Source organism: Schistocerca cancellata, chromosome 9 (assembly GCF_023864275.1).
Source record: "Schistocerca cancellata isolate TAMUIC-IGC-003103 chromosome 9, iqSchCanc2.1, whole genome shotgun sequence".
NCBI classification, from domain to species: Eukaryota; Metazoa; Arthropoda; class Insecta; order Orthoptera; family Acrididae; genus Schistocerca; species Schistocerca cancellata.
The window spans coordinates 236257357-236264024 of record NC_064634.1 but is presented as its reverse complement, the minus strand read 5'-3'; positions in this window follow the sequence as shown (position 1 = coordinate 236264024).

The following is a 6668-nucleotide window of genomic DNA, read 5'->3' as shown; positions in this document are numbered from 1 at the left end:
CGGGGCAGATATGAATTCAGACCATTTCTTAGTGGTAGTCAAACTACGTCTGAAACTTTCAACCATGTGGAGAAGAAATTCTGAAATGATGGTCCGCTTCGACAAGAATAAGTTGAAAGATGTAGAAGTGAGACAGCGCTATCAAGAAAAAATTGCAGAACATCTCACAATAACAGAGAACCCTACCAGTGTGGAGAACGCATGGATGCTGCTGAGGAATGCAGTGTTAGAAAGTGCAAATGAAGAACTAGTTTGCGATGCAAAACGAAGAAGTAAACCTTGGTTCGATGAACAATGTCGAGAATCTGTTGAGATTAGATCAGCGAAGAGGATAAAATGGCTACAGCAACTCTCGGAAGAAGCAAGGGTAGCTTACTACGAAGCGAGGCGTAACACGGACCAACTCATGAGAAAGAAGAAACGGGACCACCACAAAAGTCTGTTGATTGCAGTCGAAGAAGCAAAGTCGTCACGCTCGTTTTTCCAGGCCTCAAGATTCGCCAGAGGCGCATACAGACAACGTACATTGGTCCTAACGAATGAGACGGGTGAAGTTGTACCGCCAGAAGAGCAAGCAACCCTATTTAAAAAACATTTTGAAAACCTATTGAATCCCGACAACCCACCAGTAGGGACAACACAGACGGATGCCCGTTTTGACAGAGTTGAAGTCCCTGAACCATCTGAGGAAGAAATCAGTGTTGCCCTAAAAGCACTCAAGAACAACAAGGCTCCAGGAGGTAGTGGTATCACAGCTGAGATGCTTCGCTTGGGAGGGGAAACACTGGTGGGTGCTTTGAAACGATTAATTTCTACCATCTGGGAAGCAGAAGTTATTCCTGAGGAATGGAAGGGAGCAATCATATGTCCCATATTCAAGAAGGGAGATGCTACTCATGTATCCAACTACCGAGGGATTTCGTTACTTGAAATTGGCTACAAAGTTTTTACAACACTGCTACTAAACCGCATGAAACCACTGGCTGAAGGAATTGTAGGGACCTATCAATGTGGGTTCGTTGCTGGACGATCGACAATTGATCACATATTTACTCTGAGGCAGTTGATAGAAAAATTCTACGAATTCAATAAGGATCTACACCTCATCTTCATCGATTTTCGACAAGCTTATGACAGCATTGACCGCGCCACGTTATGGGAAACGTTAGAGGAACTTGGCATCCCATCAAAATACATCCGCTTAATTGCTGCTTGCTACTCTCAGTCTACGGCCCAAGTGCGGTTTGGTAATCAACTATCACCATCATTCAGTATACAAAATGGATTGAGACAAGGAGATCCATTGGCGCCAATATTATTCAATTTGGCCCTGGAAAAAGTAAGCCGTGACACTTGTCGAACCAGAGAGATGGAGATGGTGGGAGCAGACACAATCTTGGCATTTGCTGATGATGTTGTGATCCTTGGCGACACTCTAGAGCAAGTACGCAGGGATACTTCCCGATTCCTCCACAATGCAGAGAAAATTGGGCTGGTGGTGAACGAGGAAAAAACTAAATATCTTGTTGTATCACGCCGCCGAGATCTCCCTCCTTCCATTGATGTCGACAGGCATACCTTCGAACGAGTTGAAGAGTTCAAGTACCTGGGCTCCATACTAACAAATAGAAGTGAAGTAACGAAAGAAGTACAGCAACGTATAACAAATGCTAATCGCATGTTCTTTAGCCTGAACAATCTTTTCAGATCTCGGCTGATATCGCAGAAGAACAAGATCCACCTATACACGACACTGGTGAGACCAGTACTTTTATACGGCTGTGAAACTTGGGCAACATCAGCAACAGCAGAAGAAGCAATATGTGCATTTGAAAGGAAGGTACTTCGGAAGATATATGGACCCATCTACAATGCCATGGAAGGTAAATGGGAACGAAGAAAAAAAGAAGATTTATACCAGCGGTATGGAAAGCCACACATTGGACGAATATTGGCACAGAAGAGACTCCAATGGTTTGGCCACATCCTACGGGCAGACGGATCCCTTCCAAACAGAGTCCTCCACTCTCAACCCACAGGAAAACGCCCTAGAGGACGCCCAAGAACTCGATGGAAGGATAGGATAACAACGATCCTGAAAGAAGTGGAACCAGCAGCCGTGGAGGAGGACGCCAACGACCGGATGAGATGGACTGCCATCTGCAACAGCTCCCTCCTCTCGTGTAATTGACAGACACTGCGTGTGTGTTTTTTTTTTTTTGTTTTTTTTTTGTTTTTTTTGTTTCTGTAATGTATCCCTCTTGCCTTTTAAACCTTTGATTGAATGCCCTGTTTATTTTTTCGTTTCTTCTTTAAGCTGTAATGTACATATGTAACTTTTACTACTGTATAGAGTACTTTTGTAAGTCTTTTTGTCTTTACTTTTCCTTTTGTTCTTCTTGCTGTAGGCCTTAAAGGCCCGATAAGGCAATAAATGATGATGATGATGATGTATATTGAAAGGATAGGCTAATGGGAAATAGAGGTGGTTTATTTGTCACGGTGGACAAGAAACTCCATTGACATAGAAATTGAAATTGCCTGTGAGATTGTTTGGGCAAAACTCAATACCAAGGGTGGGCATAAAATGGTAACTGGGTCCTTCCTCTGCCCACCAGGCTCATCTCCTGATGTAATCAAAAACTTTAGAGGAAACTTCAATTCACTTGTACATCAGTTAACCAAGCATACTGCAACACTGGTGGAGACTTTAATCATCCAACAATCAATGGAGAAAACTACAGTTTAGTTAGCGGCGAGTGTGATAAGACATCCTGTGAAACATTACCAAGTGCCTTCTCTGAAAACTATCTAGGACCGATAGTTTAGAACCTCACTCTTGACGGAAATATATTGGATCTAATGGCAACAAATAGATCTGACCTCATTGAGGATGTCCACATCAAAACTGGATAAAATATCAGTAGGGTCATAACTCAATGAGGAACTCGAAACTTTCAGCACAGGGTAGAAGCATGTAGAAGAACTGTGGCTTAAGTTTAAAAGAATAGTTGATCATGCACTGGATACATATGTACCCATTACAAGACTTCATAATGGGAGGGACCCTATACGTTATACAGTCGCTGTAAAGAAACTTCTAAAGATACAGAGACTACTGCATCACAGTTGTAAAACAAAGCATAGGGCTAAATATAGAGACATGCCGAATGAAACACATTTGGCTGTCAAGACAGCAATGTGTCAAGCCTTCAGTGGCTACTTTAGCAGAATATTGTCAAATGATCTCTCACAAAACCCAAAGAAATTCTGGTTGTGTGTAAAGGCTGTTAGTGGCACCAAAGTTAGTGTCCAGTCCCTAGCGAATGAAACAGGAATGGAAACTGAGGACAGTAAAGCAAGAGCTGACATTCCTATCTCAGTTGGTTGCCCCAACTTGACCCTCATACTACTGAAAAGATGAGTGAAGTCAGTATTAGTGTCAGTGGCTTTGAGAAACAGCTCAAATTGATAAAACTGAACAAAGCTACAGGGCCTGGCAGAATCATTTTCAGATTCTACATTGAATTTGCAGCTGAGTTAGCCCCTCTTCTAGCTATAATCTACTGAAGATCGCTTGAACAAAAAGACTATGCCCAGTAGTTGGAAAAAAAGCACAGGTAACACCTGCTTACAGGAAGGGTAGTACAAGTGATCCACAAAACTACTGTCCAATATCTTTGAAAGTGATTAGTTGTAGAATGTTACAACATATTCTTAGCTGAAAAATAATGATATATCTTGAACAGAATGACCTTCTTCATGCCAACCAGCATGGATTCTGAAAACATCAATCATATGAAACCCAACTAGCACTTTTCTGACATGCATACTGAAAGCTTTGGATTAAGGCAGTCAGGTAGATGCAGTATTTCTTGATTTCCGAAAACCATTTGACTCAGTACCACACTTATGCTTATTGTCTGAAGTTCGATCATATGGGACTGAGGACTTTTTAGTAGGGAGGACACAGTATGTTATTCTTATTGGAGAGCCATTGTCAGATGTAGAAGTAACTTCAGCTGTGCCCCAGGGAACTGTGCTGGGACTGTTGCGGTTTGTGTTTTTATCAATCATCTTGCAGGCAGTAGCAATAGTAGCTTCAAACTTTTTGGAGACAATGCAGTTATCCATAATGTTACACATGAAAGAACCTATATAAATATCCAGTCAGATCATGATAAGATTTCAAAGTGGTACAAAAATTGGCAACTTGCTTTAGATGTTCAGAAATGTAAAATTGTTCACTACACAAAATGAAATAATGTAGAATCCTGTGACTACAATATCAATGAGTCACAGTTGGAATCGGTCAACTCATACACATATCTGGGTGTAACACTTCGTACGGATATGAAATGGAATGATCACCCAGGCTCAGTTGTGGGCAAAGCAGCTAGTAGATCTCGGTTCACTGATAGACAACTGGGAAAGTGCAATAAGTCTAAAAAGGACATTGTTCACATATCACTTGTTTGATCCATTCTAGAATATTGCTCATGTGTTTGGGACCCATACCAAATAGGACAAACAGGGGATATTGAACGTATGTAGAGAAGGGTATCATGAATGGTCACAGGTTTGCTTGACCTGTGGGAGACTGTTACAATGATGCTGAAGAAAGTGATCTGGCAGACTCTTGAAGATAGACATAAACTATAACAAGAAAGTCTGCAACAAAGTTTCGAGTACCAGCTATAGATGGTGACTCTAGGAATATTCTACAGCCCCCTATGTATTGCTCACATATGGATCATGAGGACAAAATTAGAATAATTGCAGCATGCACAGAGGCATTCAAATAATTATTCTTCTTGCACCTCATGCGCAAATGCAATGGACAGAAGCCCTAGCAACTGGTAGAATGGGATGTACCCTCTTCATGCACTTCATGGTTGTTTGCAGAGTACGGATGTAGATGTAGATGCAGAACTGTGATATAAACAGTCACAGTAAAAGGCACAAAACTTATTTTCATAAAGACTTTGCCTCACTGTTCAGGGTTCAGAATGGACTTACGTACCCTCATTGTAAGATATTGAACACTAAATAGGGGAAAATGTTACACTGTTACTAAACCAACGTAAACTTTACTACTCCATATTTTATTCAAAAGAAGCCATAATTTATAGTCTACGCACTAGTTAACTAGAATTACATTGATCAGCAGAACATTATGATCACCTACCTACTAACTAGTATGTCCAACTTTGGCATGGATAACAGCTGTAATGTGTCATGACATGGAAGTAATGAAGCCTTGGTAGGTCACTGGAGGAAGTTGGCACCATATATGCACACAAAAGTCACTTAATTCCCATAAATTATGCAGAGGGGGATCAATACATCCATTGGAGCTCCCTACTGTGTTCCTTGAACCACTCCATTACACCCCTGGCCTTGTGAGATGGCATATTAACTTGTTGAAAAATGCCACTACTGTCAGGAAACATTGTCACGAAGGGTGTATGCAGTCTGCAACCACTGAATGATACTCTTTGGCTGTCATGGTGTCTTGCATAAGCTCTGCTGGACCCACAGATGCCCATGTGAATGTTTCCCAGAGCATACAGGAGCTGTCACCAGCTTTTCTCCGCATGATGAAGAAGTTATAGGGATTCATCAGACCATGCAATGGTCCACCACTCCACCAACATCCAGTGCCTATGCTCATGTGCCTATTTCAGTCATAGTTACTGATGACGTGGTGTTAACACTGGCACACGCATGGGTCGTCAACTGTGGAGGCCCATCGTCAGGAGTGTTTGGTGAACTGTGTCTTCAGGCACACTTGTACTCTGTCCAGCATTAAATTCTGATGTTAACCGCCTGTCCCGTTTTACCAGTCTGTCCAGCCTATGACATCTGATATCCGTAATGAGGGGTGGCTATCAAACCCCAAGATGTCTGGACATAGTTTCACCTTGGTTTCGCCATGTGTTGAAGACACTCACTACAGCACTCCTTGAACACCTGGCAAGTCATACATCTTCCGAAATTCTCATGCCGAGCCTCCAGGGCATCACAATCTGCCCTTGGTGAAACTCTGATAGATCACCCATCTTTCCCATTCTACACACGGATAGCACACTCACTGATACTCTTGCACCACGTGTGTGTCTGACTAGCAGTCATTCCTTGCCAGGTGATGCTGCTATCACCTGGACAGGTTTGTAATGATAGTAGGTCAATGGTTATAATGTTCTCAGTGTATACAGTCTCCAATGACATGTCACATACAAAATGTGCTGTTTTAAATGTCCTGCTTTACCCTTTACACTGATAATATCCAATTGGCGGGAATTGCAAATTAGTACCAGGTGCAGTTGTAAATTTCATCAGGGTTTAGTAATCTATGGTTAATAAGCGCGGCACCATTCTGTACCAACTTATTTATGGGTCACTTGGAGGAATCCGTCCTATCTAGTTAACACCCAAAACATCTTGTATGGTTCAGATTCACTGACATGTTCATGATCTAGACTCATGGTAAGGACAATCTTTGCTGTTTCCTCCAAAATGTCAATACCTTCTTCCAAATACATTTCACCTGTTTCTTCTCAACAAGCCTCCTTCCTAGATGTCGATCTCCATCCCTCAGATGTCTGTTCATATTCAATGCAACCAACCACCAACAATAGCTCAACTTGACAGCTAACATGCTGTCC